This window comes from Vanessa tameamea, chromosome 8 (genome assembly GCF_037043105.1).
Source record: "Vanessa tameamea isolate UH-Manoa-2023 chromosome 8, ilVanTame1 primary haplotype, whole genome shotgun sequence".
Lineage (NCBI taxonomy): Eukaryota > Metazoa > Arthropoda > Insecta > Lepidoptera > Nymphalidae > Vanessa > Vanessa tameamea.
The window spans coordinates 2,738,367-2,758,290 of NC_087316.1; the positions used below are offsets into that span (position 1 = coordinate 2,738,367).

General features: G+C 31.4%; 1 protein-coding gene across 1 annotated transcript in view; it reads left to right on the forward strand.

The window, feature by feature from the left end:
* The first annotated feature begins 672 nt into the window (after positions 1–672).
* LOC113396251 (uncharacterized) overlaps positions 673–19,924 on the forward strand; it is a 73,373-nt gene continuing 54,121 nt past the window's right edge. Inside the window, exon 1 of the mRNA XM_064215573.1 lies at positions 673–840. The gene's annotated coding sequence lies outside the window, so the exon portion shown is untranslated. The remainder of the gene's footprint in view (positions 841–19,924) is intronic.

A 19,924-nucleotide genomic window follows, 5' to 3' on the forward strand; every position in this document is an offset into this window, starting at 1 on the left:
TAAATCATCAGAAATCAAAACAATCGTAACGACAATACCATTACATTTCAAACATCAGAAATATTTGTTTAACACGCAAACGCTACCTTCAATACAGTTTTTGCAAGACTTTTAAAATTCTTGCGGCTATTTTTTACATGCGAATAAGCCGGCTTTAATGAAATAGTTGTCTTGACCCATCTGTTTTCATGCCGTCGCTTTTCTAGACTTGTGAGCTAAGTTGGGATGAGACGTTAAGCGATGGACTAGTGAACTTAAATTTAAAATTATTTTTTCGATCCCCTAAATAAAAACATATTTTCAAATATTATAATTATGGTCCTACAATTTATCAAAATTCCGTTAACATCGTTAATATTATGTTTTTCTAATTTCTATTATTACATATAAATATTAATATTTCGATAATAGTAAGTTATACCTTCTTATACTTGAACTTTTGACTCGATTCTTAGCGACATGCATATATATATATATTTACGATTTCAAAGATCCTTGATAAATTGATTTATTTATTTATTAATTGTCAATACATTTTAAATAACACTAAGTTTATATACTCTTTAAGATATACATGATTTTTCTGTTGTTAGTTACACGGTAAGAACCTAATTGACGCTATAAAAAACCCTTTGACGCTGAAACAAATCTATCTGACAATGCACACGCACCCTTAACATGGCAGTACCGTTTTGACGTTGGTATGGAACGCACGTTGGTGCGTTGTGCTTTCGCGGTAAAAAGTTCGCTCAGCTCATCAACGTAAATAATTCTGTGTTTAAATAAAACAAAACACTGTGGTTAACTGTGAACGTGAATTTTTGTTTATTTTTAATAATGGTAAGTCATTTCTAAATTGATGAATTAAATTAATTCGATATTATATTAATAAAAGTATAAATGTTAAAATTCATACATTATGAAAGGAATCATTTAAAAATGACTAATTATATAAATATTTTAAACGAGAAAAGGGAAATTTAAATCTCACTCGGAAAATTATATTTCCATTCGTATAAAATATGACGAATCGACTGAGATTTTATTATCTCTTAAAAATTGCAGCCCATGAAATATTTATTGTGTTCAATCGAAAATTACAAAATTCATAAAATGGACAAATAAATGGACACGTTGAATATTGGTAGAGTCATTATTTTTTTTTTTTCAAATTTACCTTGCCTCTTGCCTACATTATTTATTTAAAAATATGTTGCTTATATTTAGTGTAAAAGACTTTACACAATTCCTTAATTAAAAAAAGAAAATGATCTGTGGTTTTCAAAATATAAATACTCCTTCGTCGTTTTTTGTATTTCGTCTTCAAACTGTTTAGTGAAATGATTTTTAGTCTATTTGATTTTGAATAACCTTTGAAAACAGTGTCTCTATTATAACTCTAATTGATTTTGATTTATAATTATTTTATACGATCGTTATACGATTCTAATGTTTCTTAACAAAGAAATTTATATAATCATTCATTATAAATAATATATAAATAACAGCTTAAAAAAACTAAAATGGAAAATTAAATTCGATGTACTTGAACATTCTTATTCCTAAGCGAACCAGAAAATTAACCAAATCATTTTAATATAATGTTAATTTTATTCGAGAGAATGCAAATAAGAAATAACTATGTATTTGAAGTGTGGAAACGATTTACGTACGATTTAAATGCAAATTATGATTTTATTATTATAGTTTAATATGCGAAGACAAAACAGTTCAATCTTAGTCTTCATTGTGTGTCAAGCGTTTTTTTTTTCTGAAGATATTTTATTTGCCAGCTATAAAAGAGCATTAGTACAATCATTCTAAAATTGAAAAATAAGCGACATACCCCGGCATCGCACAGTGCAATTTTTTAATAAAGAAAATGATATGATATAAATATAATTTCTACGAGTTATTTTTTTTCTCTCATTTTTTGAATTCTGTCATTACTTTCGGAGATTACAATATTATAGATTATAAAACATATTAGTTATTAATTGTAACTTTAATTAGAAGTAACTTAAAAATTTTTATAATGATTTTCGATAAAGGAGGAATTTCGACCTCAAGCGAACCTAATCATTATATTGTATCCTTGTAAAATTACGTACGTCTGTAAAACCATGTAATGCAAAGGATTTATTGGATACAAATGAAATACATTTTATATTTTAATAAAAAAAGTTATTCAGGGATGTAAACATTTATAATTATTTTTACGTTCCTCAAGCGTAATGCTGAATTTTGTTGCAGATTCCGCTCAGTATTTCATTCGTAATTTCGAACCGGTAATAGTTATACAATAATTTATAATCTCGTTAATTATTGATTTTAATGTTAAGAGCTTTTTGAATAAAATAGATTTTTATTTCAATGTTAATTATATATACAATTAAAAAACAATAAGATATAATAAGATTGTATAGACGATAAGAAATATTTTCGTTGATTTTCCTGGCGAGTATATAATTTCTTTTTGTAAATATTAAAAATAAAATTAAAAAAAATTAATGTACTAACTTAAAAAGAGCATAACAGACATATTACCAATTAAGTTGTTTTAATTGCTAAATGAAAAAATATATATTTTTTTAATAAAAATCCAGTTGAACTATATTTCACTTTTTACTGTTAGGTCTTAATAAAACTGTGGTCGACGAAGGCTGTATTTGATAAAGTCATAGTTCAGTATTATGTAGTGTAATTAAAAAAAAAAAAATACGTTTAGATTTAGCAATGATATGCCTTCACAATATAACAATAGATTAATATTGCATTTTGTAATTGTGAAATATGTAAATCAAAAAAGAATTTTTAATGATCATCTACCCGCCCGTATATTATTTTACAAACTATATAGTATAATTTAAAACAATCAACAAACAACCCAACAATCGATCTGACTATATGTGACTGACGACGTCCGTGGTCAAGTAGTGTGTCGAGTTTTCATGGGTACGCCACTCTGAGGTCCCGGGTTCATAGCAGAGTCGATGTAGAAAAAGTTCATTAGTTTTCTGTGTTGTCTTGGGTCTGAGTGTTTGTGGTACCGTCGTTACTTCTGATTTCCCATAACACAAGTGCTTTAGCTACTTACATTGGGATCAGAGTAATGTATGTGATGTTGTCCAATATTTATATAATTGGTAGACAATTCTGAATATGTATGCTTCACGTCCTTTTCTATTGATCGTTTCTTGAAACATCGTCCAAGTAGTTTCCGATCAGTGAGCGATACTGTCAATTTTGAAAACATTGCAGTCCTAATAATAACACTTTTACTGATCGTATTCGTACTATTGCTTTATTATAAGTAAAGTATTGTATTTCTACTCTGTGGTAGTTTGGCGATTGTTATGTGTAGCAAATTCGTTTCCTCTGTCAAAAACAAGTTGACAGTTTATTCAGAACGTAAGGAATAAACGCTTAATTTATATCGAATTTCGTGTTGTAACGTGTAACGTAGTGTTGTAAAGGATTTAGGGCGATTGTGAACACTCACTAATTTAGTCTGAAGTGAAGTGAGTAAGGTGACTGATTTGTCTGCCCGCAAACTTATTTTATATATAAAAAAAAAACTTCATAGGCAAATTTTACAATATGGGATTTTAAACCGACACCCCAGATCTGGTACCCATCATTAACAGGACACTCGGACGAGACGCGTTTAACGAGCGTTACATTTTTTTGTAGTTAGTATCGTCCGTCTCCGGAGCAGAACTTTAACGAATGTAGCATTCCTGAAATGTTTCAATATACAATATATTTTATGACAAAGATAAAATAAGCTGGCATTGTTCAGGACATCTATTTTAATTGGCATCGGCAGGTTCCTTTGTCAGAAATAATAGGTATACGTGAGTAAATAGGCCGTTTAAGTTTTACCTTGGAACTTGAAACGTCAAATATAAATTATAGGGAGACAACTGTCACACACAACATTCCGAATCGATGGAAAAGCGACGCGCGATGCGATTGGTTGTTTCTTGTCCAAAATTATCATACAACTTTTATTCTCGAATATTTTTTTAAGTCGTCTAATAGAACGAATATCACTTGGGAAGTAGCAATTCTGTGAGGAGCGAAGAGGGAGAGTTAAGTGTACTCTTCACTTTCGAATTGCTTATGGCCACATAATGGAGGCATTGTTAATATATGAGCCGAGATGGCCCAGTGGTTAGAACGCGTGCATCTTAACCGATGATTTCGGGTTCAAACCCAGGCAGGCACCACTGAATTTACATGTGCTTAATTTGTTTATAATTCATCTCGTGCTCGGCGGTGAAGGAAAACATCGTGAGGAAACCTGCATGTGTCTAATTTCAACGAAATTCTGCCACATGTGTATTCCACCAACCCGCATTGGAGCAGCGTGGTGGAATATGCTCCATACCTTCTCCTCAACGGGAGAGGAGGCCTTAGCCCAGCAGTGCGAAATTTACAGGCTGATTATGTTTATGTTATTTATGTTAATATATTAACATTATATGTTAAATGTATTCAATATTAACATTTTAACTTACTTATTATAATAAAAAACGTACTGCAGATGATATCTGATGATCATATCCACGTGCTTGATTGATATTGAAGATATTTTTAAAGAGACCAGATAACTGCGCAGGGGATATTGTAACGCACAAGTGTGTTTGTAACACAGATGCAATTTAATATAGTACTCCCGACATTTCGACACGACTGGAGAGACCAGCGAACTTTAGGTGATGGGCCAATGTCTTACTCTCTTAACTTACTTAACTTAACCATAAATTGCTTGGCAACATTTCTCAAGTGAGATATGACTTCATCTACATTCTTCATTTGAATTATTTTATAATTTTAAGAATGAAATATTTCTTAGCGATCATAATCGATATATTAGTCATTTATTTTGTTTCTTGACGTTTAATATAAAGACTCAATGTAAAGTGAATTAGAATAACAAAGTAAACGAACGACATTTTTGATGTAATTATTAGCTGCACGATTTACACGTGAACAGATGAACAAACAAACATAATCTGCTGAAATCGTAACGCTTCATTTTATTTGCTGTAGTTAGTTAAAAATACATAGAATTACAGTTTCATATAACGAAAACCATCTTATTTGAATACCTTTTGTTTTTAACACTCGAACGAGATAAACATCGTTTTTAACAATTGAGTTAGCGAGGGAAAATTATTTACGAAGTTCCCCATTTTCATGTTGACACAGCTATCTCATGGGAGTGTTTCTATCAAGACACGTGTCACGAATCCCGGTCACGCGGGTACTTTTGTCACGGCACGGAAACACGTCCATTTTCACTATGTTTTTCGATTTGTGCCGAAATGGAACACGGTTCCTTTTTAAGCTCGACTGTTTCTGACTCTATTTAGAGCTACATTCGTTTAAGAGAAATCTGGTTTTAAATAAGTTTATATTCTGTGAATATATTTTGCATTTAGTTTAGAATATAAACAGTTTTTAGAATACGTGATTGTTAATCGAAGATTACGGGGTTCAAACCTTTTTTTTTATGTTGTTGGAAAAAGTTTTTTACGAGTTTCCCCTGCTTGAAGTGAGGGTACCTACATGTGGGACTCGCCAGTGCCCAGGACGAATAGTGCGCCCTAGTACACCGGAATACTCATTAAAAACCACTGGTACCCTTTCTGTCTCTATGGGGGGCATCACAGGATCGCTTTCGCATGCTTCCAAGTTTGAGTTTTTATATTCTTAAATTGTGTTTATCATCATGAGAAACCTGTTTACATCAGATGCGAGTTGCCACATGTGTATCTGTTACTCCAATTATTTTTGCAATCCCAAGCGTATTTGAATATAAGTAAAATAATATTAATACACATATTTGTTATTTATTCTTTTAATACACATATTTCCTGTGAAATGTTATTATTTCATAAGAATTGAATAAAATTCCATGATTATACTATAAAATTTATAAAATTTGTAGTTTTAGGATAGACTAAATCAATTCTGTAAACGCTATGTAGTTCTGTCGACCTTAAGAAACTGAAGCTTCGCTTGTATGCGTACGTGGCGTGGCGACGAGGCGTACTTGGATAAGCAAGGCGAAGTGGCTGCACATCCCGTAGGGCCAAACACCACACAGCTTAGAAATCTTGATGACGCTAAAGAATTAAAAAAATGTTTTGCAAAAGCGCGAGACGCTTTGATGAATAAAATAATTTTCCGATTTTTATTTATAAGATGTATAGAATTTCTAGGAAAAGTGCATTTAGGAATTGTATAGATACTTTTTCCTCAACCACTCAACATATTTTTCTTAGAAGACGTATTTAAACCCAATCTTATTAAAAATAGTACCTAATTGTTTAGAAAAATTACTTTACTAACAAAATAATTTCATTTATTTTATATATTTTAAATAAAATATTGTCTTTATCTTAATATAACGCAAGATAAAAATCTTGTTCATCTTAATATTTATTAAGCAGTGAACAAAGCCAGTTGAACTAAATTGCCAATAGTTAGTGGCAGACGATAGCCAATAGGCGGCCAATGAGCATTAAGTTTACGGCCAAATTATGTAACCAGGATTTGATCGTCATTTAAACTGGATGTTATCGTGCGAATTAGATGTCAATTAAACTTCACGGCTAAACTGTCACATCTGACAAATAAGTTGTCACGTTGCTGAGGCATGTCACGCGAATATTTGGAGTTGCGAAATTGCTAACAGTGTGATGGATTGCTTACAAACAAATACTGCTCGCTGGTAATGTTTTTGTTTTGGCGTGCGGGCGTCAAGATAGGTTTATATATAAAACCTTACAGTTAAATGTCTTTTATCGAGAAATCTTTAAGGATGACGGTTTTGCTAGTTTAGTTTGCTAGTTTTAGTTAGTTTTTTGTATTTTTTTACTATATAAGGATAAAAATTAAACTGTTGTTCTGTGATTTTAATTAATGGCTAACTACTTAATATGGCTCTGTGTCAGTTACCGAAACCAAAATGACCAGATTTTTATCTGTATGTCTGTTTGTTACGAAATAAAATCAAATCGAAATCGGTCTCGTATTTATGCCGTGTTTATCGTTATTTTAGCAATATACATAAGTAGGTAAGTATATAATATAATCACTCAAATAATTCCCAGGACTTTTTAAAAGATATATAGGTAATTCAAGATGTGATAAAAGCATCGTTTTGCTTCGTTGATATTCTTTGAAGAACCGAGATGGCCCAGTGGTTAGAACGCGTGTATCTTAACCGATGATTGCAGGTTCAACCCCAGGTAAGCTACATTTTCATGTGCGTAATTTGTGTTTGTAATTCATCTCGTGCTCGGCGGTAAAGGAAAATATCGTAAGGAACCCTGCATGTGTCTAATTTCAACGAAATTCTACTAAATGTGTATCCACCAACCCGCACTGGATCAGCGTGGCGGAATATGCTGAAATCTTGTCCTCAAAAGGAAAGAATGCCTTAGCTCAGCAGTGGGAAATTTACAGGCTGTTACAGTTCTGTTGTTTTGATAATGTTAAGTTTTAAGATATCTTATTATTTTTAATACAATGTTGACACGAGTAAGACCGCGAGGCACAGCTGGTATAAGTTTATATTTAAGCTTATGAGTTTTATTATTTAATTACAGAATTAAAAACAGCATAACTTAACTATATTTATGTTACCTACAAAGGTTGAACTACTTATTAAGTGAAAAAAAAAACACAGAACCACAAACCGTATTTTAAATTAAAGTTCTAAATTAAAAAGTAGAGAGCGAAAATTTCAAATGAAGATTAAAATATTTCCTTCAGCGGGAAATATTTCAATGAGTTCAAATGTTCATCGGCGGAAAATGTTTCCGCGGTGAAATTCAAATTCATTAGAACACGTATTCATAGATTTCGGTTTCTGTTAAAATTCACCTGTACTTTGATGTTCGTTTTCATACTCTAAAATATTACAAATGTAAATAAATTTTAAAACGGAAACAGTAAAATGTTAGCTTCTATTGGTGCGTATACTTCAAAGATAACTAACAGTTACTATTTTAAAGTGAGAAAAAATATCGAATAGAAAAGTTACAAAAAGTTAAGCGTTTTGCTTAAAAAAAAAAAGATGCGTGTACTTATGCATTTTCGTATTTCTACTTCTCCAGGGTTATTCAAAATAGTTTAATCTTTATAATGTATTCATAATATAATAATTATTGTTACTCACAAACACATAAAAAATCATCGCAATTTAAATTTTGACAAGATGTGACGTCTATTTCGAGTGATTTGACAGATCGGCGGTTTACCGAACCACTCCAACTCGTGTTATTTTCGTGGCACCAACAACAAAAACCTGTGCGCGCTTTAAAAAAATTAACCTCATTATTTTTTCATAACGCACCGAAATAATGATTACTTCAAAAATATTGCTGCTTATATTTTAAAACTTGACCATTTATTTTAGAAGCATCGTATTTTTCATTAAAACAAATATTTTATATACACAGTTGGAAACAGACGGCACCACCTACAAATTGCTTTTAATTATAATATCATTATTTAAAAAATATCCTGGAGGTAAATATGAATCTTAGTAGTGCGGTATCGACGCCAGTAATGGGTTACTTGTCCAGGGTCACTTGGGTAGGTTCCCAAGGTTGGCGTATCGAGATTGTTGAATGAAGAAATGGTTAATATTGAGGTGAGCTAGTCCAATAAAAGCGATGTTTTGTTAATCTATTACAAAACACCATTGTAAGTTGTTTAATTTATATTGATTATATCTTATTTCAATTTCATAATATTATTTGCTTAGAGGTTCAAAGTCAAAGTCAAAAATTTTTATTCAATACAGAAGTGTTTACACTTGCTTATTGATTGTCAAAAATCTACCACCGGTTCGGAATTTAGCACCTCGGACCTGAGAAGAACCGGCGAAAGAAACTCAGCGGGATATATATATATTTAACCATTATTATGTACAATGATAATTATATTTTAGTTATTTGAAGCAGCCTGGAGGCGATCATTTCATTCCCAATCGTACCAACAGGACTTAAATCATTACAATTTTCAGTTACATTTCGCCAACATCACGTAGTAAATCCAATTTTCTATTAATGTTATAAATGTGTATGTCTGTTACTCTATCACGCAAAAACGACTGAACGGATTTGGATGAAACTTGGAATAGAGATAGCCTGTATCCTGACTTAACACATAATGTCTACGCGTCTTTGCCTCAAGCTAATAAATACTTAAATAGATAATAAAACTACAGTACTATTCATTAAAATGCCAAAATAATAACTTATTATTTTGCCTTTAATTATTATAAATACCAGTACAATTCTACATCATGCAAACTTATACGGACACAAAGGTAACCTAATATGATAGCAAAATTACTGACCTAAACGGTCCCAGTCACGAACTCGTGGAGTCGATAACTACGGAGGTGCTCCTCACATCTAAACATTTACCTGAGTCTAGAGTTTGCGAAGTTTGCAGGCTTTGACATGCGATCGACTCGTCCGAAATTAACTTCGATTTTCTATCAAATTTACCATGAATAAGGGCAAATTTATTCACGAAAGCTAATCAACGGAAAAAAATATTTATTATCTTTTTCATGGGTGATTAGAATAACCATTTTAATGTTGTTTTAATTAATATTTATTACGGTAGCAATTATTTTAATGAACATTAAATTCAAACGGCGATCGTAAATTTTAATGCTTATTTGATTTTCGAACGAATATTTCGTCATGATTAGTTTACTTTCAATTTTAATGTTATTTATTGTCATTATTATAATTCAAATCATTTGTAAAAATACATTAATAAATAAAGCATATTATTCAACATAAGTTTATATATATGATAAAAAAGCGTGGAGCTAATGCTTGTTGACTTTGCAGGATATATTATACATATAATTGTATTATGACGATAATCCGCCGGTAATTGCGTAGCGCTTACTATATATTTCGTCGCTATGATATAATAATAAGAAGATCATTATTTTATTGACGAAGTTATGTTTTCATAAAAATCGTGATCAATATCGTGAGCATTGTTGAATGTCCTGTTATGATTAAATTTTTCTTCAGTCAATGAATCAACAAGGTCATTCTAGTTATTTAAAAAATTTAAACTATTCAATAGATCGTTTAAGTTTTGAGCTGTTAATCTTAGCTGTTAAATCTTCTTTTATGGGACTGACGTACCTGTGTAGGACAAGAGTCCCAAAATTAAATAAGAAAAAAAAGTCTCTTTTCTCCGTAGTCGTCACTGAAGTCAGATCACATTCATGGTGATGTTGATGTAAATAAAAAACGTTAAAATTGACGTTATTATACGAATACTTAGAGTGCATTCAGTAAATTGACATTTGTATAGAATTAGAATTTTAACCTAAAATGGTTAAAATTTTATTAATACAATTCGGTAGCATGCGTATTAAAGTTAATCGTGTTGATATTTGAGAAATAAATTTAATTATGTTTTGCTTACTGAATAATTATTATATAATTATTATCGAATCAGACATTGCAGTTTTAATTATTGTATTATGAATAGTTGTTATTGAAAGGGTTCCGTACTGTCTGTCTGTCGTCTGTTGGTCGCCAAGATGCTTTTGCTTGGGAACTATGAAGGAAATCAAACCTTTAAGTCTACGCAATTCAAAGGAATATCCGTACATTTTGTATTGCACATGCATTTGCAAAAGGAATCAAAACGCTAGGTCGCTATCCGTTGACCGCTAATCCGCTAAGCTAATATCTTATAAAATGTAAATTGGTTGTTACATCTGTATCTGTAATTTTTTTGTCCGGTTCCACGGAACCCTCAGTGCGCGAGTCCGCCTCGCACTTGGTTGTTTTAACATATGGGTTTGTTTTTCATGTTTGGACAATCAATTATTCCTTGGATCATATATCATGAAGTAAATTATTAATACAATTAAATACTTTGATATAATGCATTAATAAATGAGTCATTACGCAATACAAGACGAATAAAAATAGGTGAGAAGCTGTTATGTTGATTCATAAATGGTATAAATTTATGGCCGGTGAACAAAATTTTCAATATGTCTTTTATTTTTCATTATATAGGTAGGTGAATGGGCTTGTGGTCACCCGATGGTAAGTGGTCACCATCGCCCAGAGACATTGCATATATTAACTGTTTCTTACATCGCGTATCCCTAGCCATTTGTTTTATTATGTTTGATTCAATATCTGTAACATACCGATATGTCCCAGTGGTTAGAGCGCGAGAATCTTAACAGAAGATTATTGGTTTAAGCCCTGGCGAGCGCCACGTGCTTGATTTATGTTTGTAATTCATCTCGTTCTCGACGATGAAGGAAAACGTCAGAATAATAAAATCACCGTTAAAATAGTCGTATAGATAATAATATTGTCTCAAACTTGTTATGAAATAAAACAAATAGTTTATTGGGTGATGATTGCTCTTAAAATACGGACAATTCTTCTTAAAGGTTGTCTTTGTCGTGTGAGTTATTGTTTCGCTCACTTAATATCTCACAAACTGCAATAACTGCGTGAGATATTGTGTTTATTACGCGAATTTAACCCGTATTTCAAATACATATGATTTATATTTCTATACTTGTCAAGATAATACAAAATGTTTCTACAGGCAATAAAATTATTATTAGACTTGCAATAAGATAAAATGAGGCTTTGATGGTATTCTATATTTGGCAAATTGCCAGTGATATTCGTAAAAGCTTTATATCAAGTTGAGGGTTTTAAATAAAAAACTTTATTATCTGAAAATTTCATAGATTTTTATTTAAATTTAAAAATTATTGGTTTAATTAAATAGATTTTCATGATTATTTCCTTTAAAAATATCATACGATTTGAAAAGTTTTAAATTGGGTTAATAAATAATGATTGAAATGCTTACGCGATGGCTTCGTGCAAGCCAGTCTGGATATGTACACAGTCACTGTCGTTCTATAACAAAAAAAAATCTAAATATACTTTATTCAAGTAGGCTTTTACAAGCACTTTTGAACTTTCATTTAACAAACTATATTAAGTAAAGCTACCACCGGTTCGGAATGTAGATTCTACCGAGAAGAACCGACAAGAAACTCAGTAGTTACTCTTTTTCAACATCTAAAAATACAGTCATGCTAGTTAAATATTGTTGTATTCCGGTTTAAAGGGTAATTGTAACTACACGCATAACATCTCTGCTCCCAAGGTTGGTGGCACATTGGCTATGTAAGGAATGTTTCATATTCACAGCGCTAATGTTTATGGGCGGTGGTGACCATTTTCCAGGTGGCCCATTTGCTCATGCGCCTAACTATACTAAAATTTAAATCAAATATTTTAAGTAATGTCGTTTATTACGTTTTCATGTCTGAACGGAATTTTAATTCTGATTAAAATGTTACCATAAGTAAGTAGACCATGTTTAAGTAATATGTTATCTTTGTGTCGTAATTTATTGAATAAAGAACATTAGTTAACCAGATAAACACGGACGGGTATAAGTCCGTCAATTCCTGTAAATCGTGTGAAAATTCGCAGGGTAGTTTTTAGGGTTCCGTACCCAAAGGGAAAAACGGTACCCTGTTACTAAGACTCCGCTATCCGTCCGTCTGTCTGTCCGTCTGTCACTAGGCTCTATCTCATGAACCGTTATAGCTAGACAGTTGAAATTTTCACAGATGATGTATTTCAGCTGCCGCTATAACAAAAAATACTACATTCAAACAACAGACATGATTTTTTTTATTTTCATGCCGTTTTTATAGATAATAGCACGGTGCGCTTTGTGCGTGAATCCGATTCGCACTTGGCCGGTTTTTGACGTTATCGTGTTCAGACAATGAAATAGACGCAGCACGGAGACTTAGTTTTATGATAAAGTGATACTAGATTGTATCTGTTGTTAAGTTCTACACTAAATCAACTGCCTCAAGGTACTAGCAACAGCAACCTGTGTTGTAACGTGTACCTTAAAATAACATATATAGCTACTCGAATATCACAAACAAAAGTTCACAAGACATAGATACGAAGTTTTGGAATTGTTTACATTTGATGAATTAATCACAATACTTCGTATAGTGTTTTGATTTACAATACAATAAAATTTCTCGCCAAGCTTCGGGCTATTCAGGGAATGTTACATAGTTCTTAACTATTCTCTAAAAGAAAAATATTTATGTCATAATTGTATTTTTGGAATATATTTTCGTCTAAGTAACGTTTTCATAAAACGTTACGAGTATAACTTTGCACTCTTTTTTGACTGAGAATGTCTTTTCAAAAAGAAGATCGCTTTCAAAATATTTTAAATTAAGTTTTTAGTTTTTATTACCGCAGCTTATTAATCACGTTATTTCAAGATATAGTATATCTTTTTACTGTAATATGTAGGTGGTCGAGCAAATGGGCCACCAGATGGTAAATGAATATATATAGAAATTAACACCGTAGCAAATTTCTTACGTCGCCAATGTGCCACCAACTGTAACGTCTCTTGTGCCTTCAGTTACACTAGCTCAAACACCATCAAATCGGAGCACAGCTGACTAAGTATTGCTGTTTTGCGGTAGAATAGGTGGTGAGTGGTGGTACCCTGGCTTAGCAAAGGCATACGCTTAAAGTGTCAGTGGCGTGATGTTCACCACGCCTCACTCTCAGCTCTGATTCTGGTAATCAGTATTAAACCAGATTATAATATAATTTATATTAAGGTTTGTCTATGTTTGTATACAAATATCGTTTGGTTAATAAAACTATATGATTTTTAGATACATCTACTTTCAAATTATCGCGTCTGATGCGTTTCATTCAAGCATCGTACAGTGTACTTTCATTGCCCAAATAACTATTACCTCGAAAATAACAAAAAAAAAACATGTTGACTTTAAAATGGTCGATACTAAAGGAAATTTATTATTAGTCAGTGCCGTTCTACCGCAATTTGTCATAATATAATTTTACCTTTTTTTAATCAAATTCTTTGATAAATTTAGTTGAACGGCGACTGAAAGATATTTTTGCGTTTGAAGAGCTTTTTCAATTGAAATTTATTATGAAAGGATTTTTTTTACTTTCAACATAATGGCCTTTAGAACACGTTCAGGCATTATCGAAATGGATTAATGGGCCTGATTTTTATATATTTTAAAGATATTTTATAAAATGAATGTCGTATTTTAAATATGTGTAAATGTATTGTATGACATATGTACGTCATTTTGTATAATAAAGCTTATTTACTTGATTTTCTTTTTTCAAAATGTAATACGAATGAATACAATAAAATTACATATTAAAACATTGATTTAGCTTTAATATGAATATTTCCTAAATAAATATTCTGTTTTTTTTTAATCTCTGGATTGTAACACCGTGTAAAACTTTGTGATTAATGTCAGGGCAACACCTAAGAGCAGTAAATCTTCCTTTGTAATTTCTGGGGATGAAGTAATTAAATAAATATTACAATATTTTTAACATAGCAAGCTATCCTTACGTGATCAAGCACTTGTATGTCTGTTCCTAACTAGAGGGAAATACTTAAAATGATTGTGTTCATAGTGATATTGATTAATAAAAATGTATCGTTTACATATTTAGTTTTGCAATTTACTTGTGTTTACTTAGGAGCTATGCATTTTTTCCTCATTTTCCTTTGTTTATTTATTTTTTACTTTTTTCAATCATACACGTAGGTAGTCTGACAATTAGGCCATCTGAATTTAAGTGGTCACTAATGCATAACATTGGCTTGGTGATTTTGTCTGGGTAGGTACCGTCCGCTTACCATATAAACTACAATACACAACAATAGAAGTATTGTTGTGTTCTGGTTTGTAGGGTAAGTAAGCCAGTGTAACTACAGGCACATACAATCTTAGCTCCCAATGTTGGTGGCGCATTGGCGATATAAGGAGTTAATATTTCTTACAGTGCCAATGTCTAGGGTGGTGGTGACCATCAGGTGGTTTATTTGCTAGTCAGCCTACCTTTATTAACAATAAATAAGTAAATGTAATTCTTTATTCAGGTTAAATCGAATAAAAACCACGTGACCATATCACCACTGATCTCAAAAATTATATCAATAAAATTTATTCTGATAGAACTTTTCTGTTTCTCCCTTTTCATCTTCAGAGAAAAATTAAATGATTCCTCCCAAAGTGCTTTGTGATGAATGTCTTCAAAGTAATCTAAAGGTAAATATTTTAAAAGAAATTTATTTAACGCGTTAAGTTACGACAGTGATGGATTCGTTCGTTACTTTAATAAATGTCTCTTATTTCAAATCTCCTGTCTCGTTTGAATTTCGAATAAACAATTTAATAAAAGTCCGAAAATACTTACAAAATATGATACAGTGTATTAAAATTTGTTTTTAATTCTCTTTCACGCTATTTAAGAAGCTTAAACCTTTTTTTTAGCTAATAGATTCTGGAATCTTATATATTAGTCGATGCAAAAAATTTATGTATTATTAATAAATAACTGTTAATATACCGTAAATATACGTTATTTACTAATAATACCTAAAGCGCTCAAATTGTAGTTTTACAAAAAATTATACAAGTCCTAAAAATTATTAAGACTTTACAGTTGCTAAAGTAAGAATGTGTTTAAACTCGAAGCTAAATCATCTGATTCTATTATAACTATAACTAAATGTCATTAAAACTGTAGCTGATTACTTAGATTATTATTTTCAAAGACATCAGTCTCGTTGCTTATCCAAAGTTCCAGGTTCGAATTCAAATCAAATCAAATCAAATCAAATCAAAAATCTTTATTCAATATAGAAGTGTTTACACTTGCTTATTGATTGTCAAAAATCTACCACCGGTTCGGAATTTAGCACCTCGGACCTGAGAAGAACCGGCGAAAGAAACTCAGCGGGATATTTTTTTTTTTTTTCATTTTGCATGTACAATAATTATTATATTTTAGTTATTTGAAACAGCCTGGAGGCGATCATTTCATTCCCAAGGTGTGCAGTCAACTAAAAAGTCATTAGTGTTGTAATATCCTTTAGCACACAAACGCTCTTTAACGATTCTTTTGAATTTTATAATTGAATAATTTTGAACGTTTTCTGGGATCCTGTTGTAAAAACGTATACATTGCCCCAAAAAAGAGTTACTAACCCTGTGTAATCGGGTACTTGGAGTAACAATTTTATTCTTGTTCCTAGTGTTAATAGAATGTACGTCACAATTTCTGGGAAAATCGTTTATGTTTTTGCGTACATACATAACATTATCAAAAACAAATTGAGAAGCGACAGTCATTATTTTAATTTCTTTAAATTTATCTCTTAACGAATCTTTTGGGCCCAGGTTATAAATTGCACGAATAGCCCTCTTCTGCAGTACAAAAATAGTATTAATGTCAGCTGCATTACCCCAGAGTAGGATGCCATACGACATTATACTGTGGAAATAACTGAAGTACACAAGGCGAGCCGTATCCACATCAGTCAAAAGTCTAATTTTTTTTACCGCATAGGCTGCAGAGCTGAGTCTATTCGCCAACTTATTTATATGGGGGCCCCATTGGAGCTTAGAGTCTATTGTCATACCAAGGAACTCTGTTGATTCTAAAACATCTAATGCTTCCCCGTTTAAGCATACACTCGTTTTGACACATCTTACATTGGGAGTAGTGAATTTAATACATTTAGTCTTTTTACTATTTAACATTAAATTATTAACACTAAACCAATTTACTATTTCAGAGAGAGTATTGTTCACATCGTCATATATTGAAAGACGTCTTTTTATTTTAAAAATTAAAGAAGTATCATCAGCAAACAATACTATCTCGAGTTTATCACCTAGGAGATGTGGCAGGTCATTTATATAAACAAGGAAGAGGAATGGTCCAAGAATTGATCCTTGAGGGACCCCCACAGTAACTGGAGACCCGGGAGATCTCTTTCCATTTACATCAACCCTCTGAATCCGATTGCTCAGATACGAAATCAGAAGACTGAGTGCAGTGTCCCTAATTCCATAATGACGTAGCTTCCTGACCAAAGTTTCATGTTGCACGCAATCAAAGGCCTTAGATAAATCACAAAATATCCCTAAGGCATCCTGTGACTCCTCCCAGGCCCTGTAAATATTTTTAACGAGCTCAACACCAGCGTCAGTTGTCGAGCGACCCCTTGTAAATCCAAATTGTTTCTTGTGTAGCAACTTGTTATTGTTAAAATGTACTAGCATTTGATTTAGTAATAACTTTTCAAAGATCTTGCTAAGAGTTGGTAGTACAGAGATGGGCCTATAGTTGTTGGGGTCTGATGTACTACCTGACTTAAATATTGGTAATACTCTACTATGTTTCATGAGGTCAGGAAACACGCCACTAAGGACACATTTATTAAATATAGTGACAAGGTAGGGTGCGATTACATCAATTATTGAATTGACTACCTTGACAGAGATCCCCCACAGATCGGCCGTTTTCTTAATATCTAGTGATCTGAAGGAACTTATTACATCACTTACACTTACTGTATTAAATTTAAAGCTAATATTACATTTTTCCACGTGGTTTTTTAATAATGATTCAGCAACGGTAGGAGAGGAATTTAATGAGTTAGTAGTCGAAAATGGAATGTCAGCAAAAAATTTTTCAAAAACAGTTGCAACATCCCGATCTGAGGAAAATAAATTGTTGTCAATAGATAAGCTAAAGTCGGAGATGTTATTTTTGACTCTTCCAGTTTCACAATTAATAATTTTCCATGTCATTTTAATTTTATCAGGTGCGTCAATAATTTTTTTTTTTATATGCAATGATTTAGCTGTATGACATACACGTTTGAACAGTTTAGAGTAGGCACTAACATAACTGATAAATGAAAAAGACCGGTTGTATGATCTTTCACTATAAAGTTCATACAACCTCTGCCTACTCTTGTGAATTCCGACAGTCGCCCAATCATTAAATTTAAGAAAATTCCTAGAATAGACTGTCTTGGAAGTAAATGTGGCATTAAATTCTGTTTTAATTAATTTAAAAAAATTGTTATAAAGCTCATTAGAATTATCATTTAATTGTAAATATGAGAGCTTTGCCATGATATTACTTCTGAACTTCTCAATTCGATACAAATTGATTGGAACAAATGTCTGTTTTAAATCCTTAGCATTATTTTTTATTTGCGAATTAAATGAAGCCAACTGTCCACAATGATCAGAACTTAACATATTTATAATACATTTATGATTAGGTACACAGTTGGTAAATATGTTGTCAATACATGTTGCAGTGGATTCAGTGATTCTAGTTGGCTCTAAGAATAAGTTAACGAGGTTATATGAATATAATAATGATCTGAATCTAATACTTGTGCTATAGTTTTCTAATAAGTTTATGTTAAAGTCACCACAAATAAAAATATATTTACTTGATCCAGATAATTTCAATAATGCACTTTCCAATATTTTCTCAAATGCTTCATATAACCCGCTAGGAGGTCTGTATACGCATACAACAATGACATGCTCAAGCTCTGCACAGGCTATTTCAATAGTCTGCTCAATAGAAAGGCTCACAACATCCTTACGTTCTTTAAATTTTAGATTTTTGTTAATAAGTATTAATGAGCCACCACGTATAGCTTTTTTTCTACTGAACATACTAGCCATCTGGTGACCACTGAAATTAAACATAAACTGATAATTTACAAGCCAATGTTCTGTTATACATAAAATATCAATGGCATTACTGTTTATGAATAACTCAATTTCTAAATCTTTTCCAGCCATTCCTTGAATGTTTTGGTGCACCAGGTTTACAAGTTTACTATTATTATTGTTTTGATTATTTCTAATTTTAAAATTTAGGAATTTATCCAAAGTTAAATTACTATTAGGTAAATTAATATTAGTATTAATAATACTTGAGCCAGAGACTACCTCTTTTGTCCTAAAATTCAATTTAAATTACTTTTGTCAGTGTTAATATAAATTAAATTGTTATTTTTATTATGCATATGATCCTTGGTAACATTAGGCATAAAATAATTATTAATATTGTAAGCAATTAGGTTACCAATTTGTCTTCTGGATTTTATTGGTAGGTACGTAGTACCTCCTGTCAACTTAAATCTATATATGAATTTATTAATGTCAAATAACATAAAATCATTGCTACAATGTCGGGTCAAATTGTATAAACATACATTTAAGTCATAAATATGTAAATTCTGTGCATCTGTCAAGGTATGTGAATATGGAAATGTACTAATTATAAATTTGCATTTCTTTTGATTTTGAATTTCACATAATAATTTTATATTCTTAATTAGATTATTTTTGTTCAGAGACAAGCTGTCTCCATGCATTAATACAACTATATTATTGGAATTAAATTGGAATTAATTCGAAGTCGAATCAATAAAATTTATCATGTATTTCTAACCCGTAGTTAGTGGTAGTCATACAGTTCCTTGCTTCAAAGAGCCCTTAAAGACGTTCGTTTGACACCTGAACTTGTTCGAATTACCCTCTTCGGATCATGAAATCGAGAAAAGCACTTGAACAATTAATAGCACGAAGCAATTTTTTGTTCTAATGAAGCAAGTCAGTGTAATTAGAGGCACAAAATCTTAGTTCTCATTGTTTACGGCGCTTTGTTGTTAATTCATGTATTTTTTTTTTAATTACATAAATTCTGTGTTGCTGGTCATTCACCTTCAGCCCAAAGCGTTCGCCATAGCATTATAAAAAAAAACCGAGATTATGATTCTCACATTCGCTTTCAAGTTATAAAATATTATGACTTCATTACAATTTTATTTTAAAAATAACGTTTAATATTACAAAGTATTTTTTTAAAGTTATTTTACGCTAATCCAACCTTATTAAACTTTTATTATTGGTTAAAATCTTAATATTGTCGAC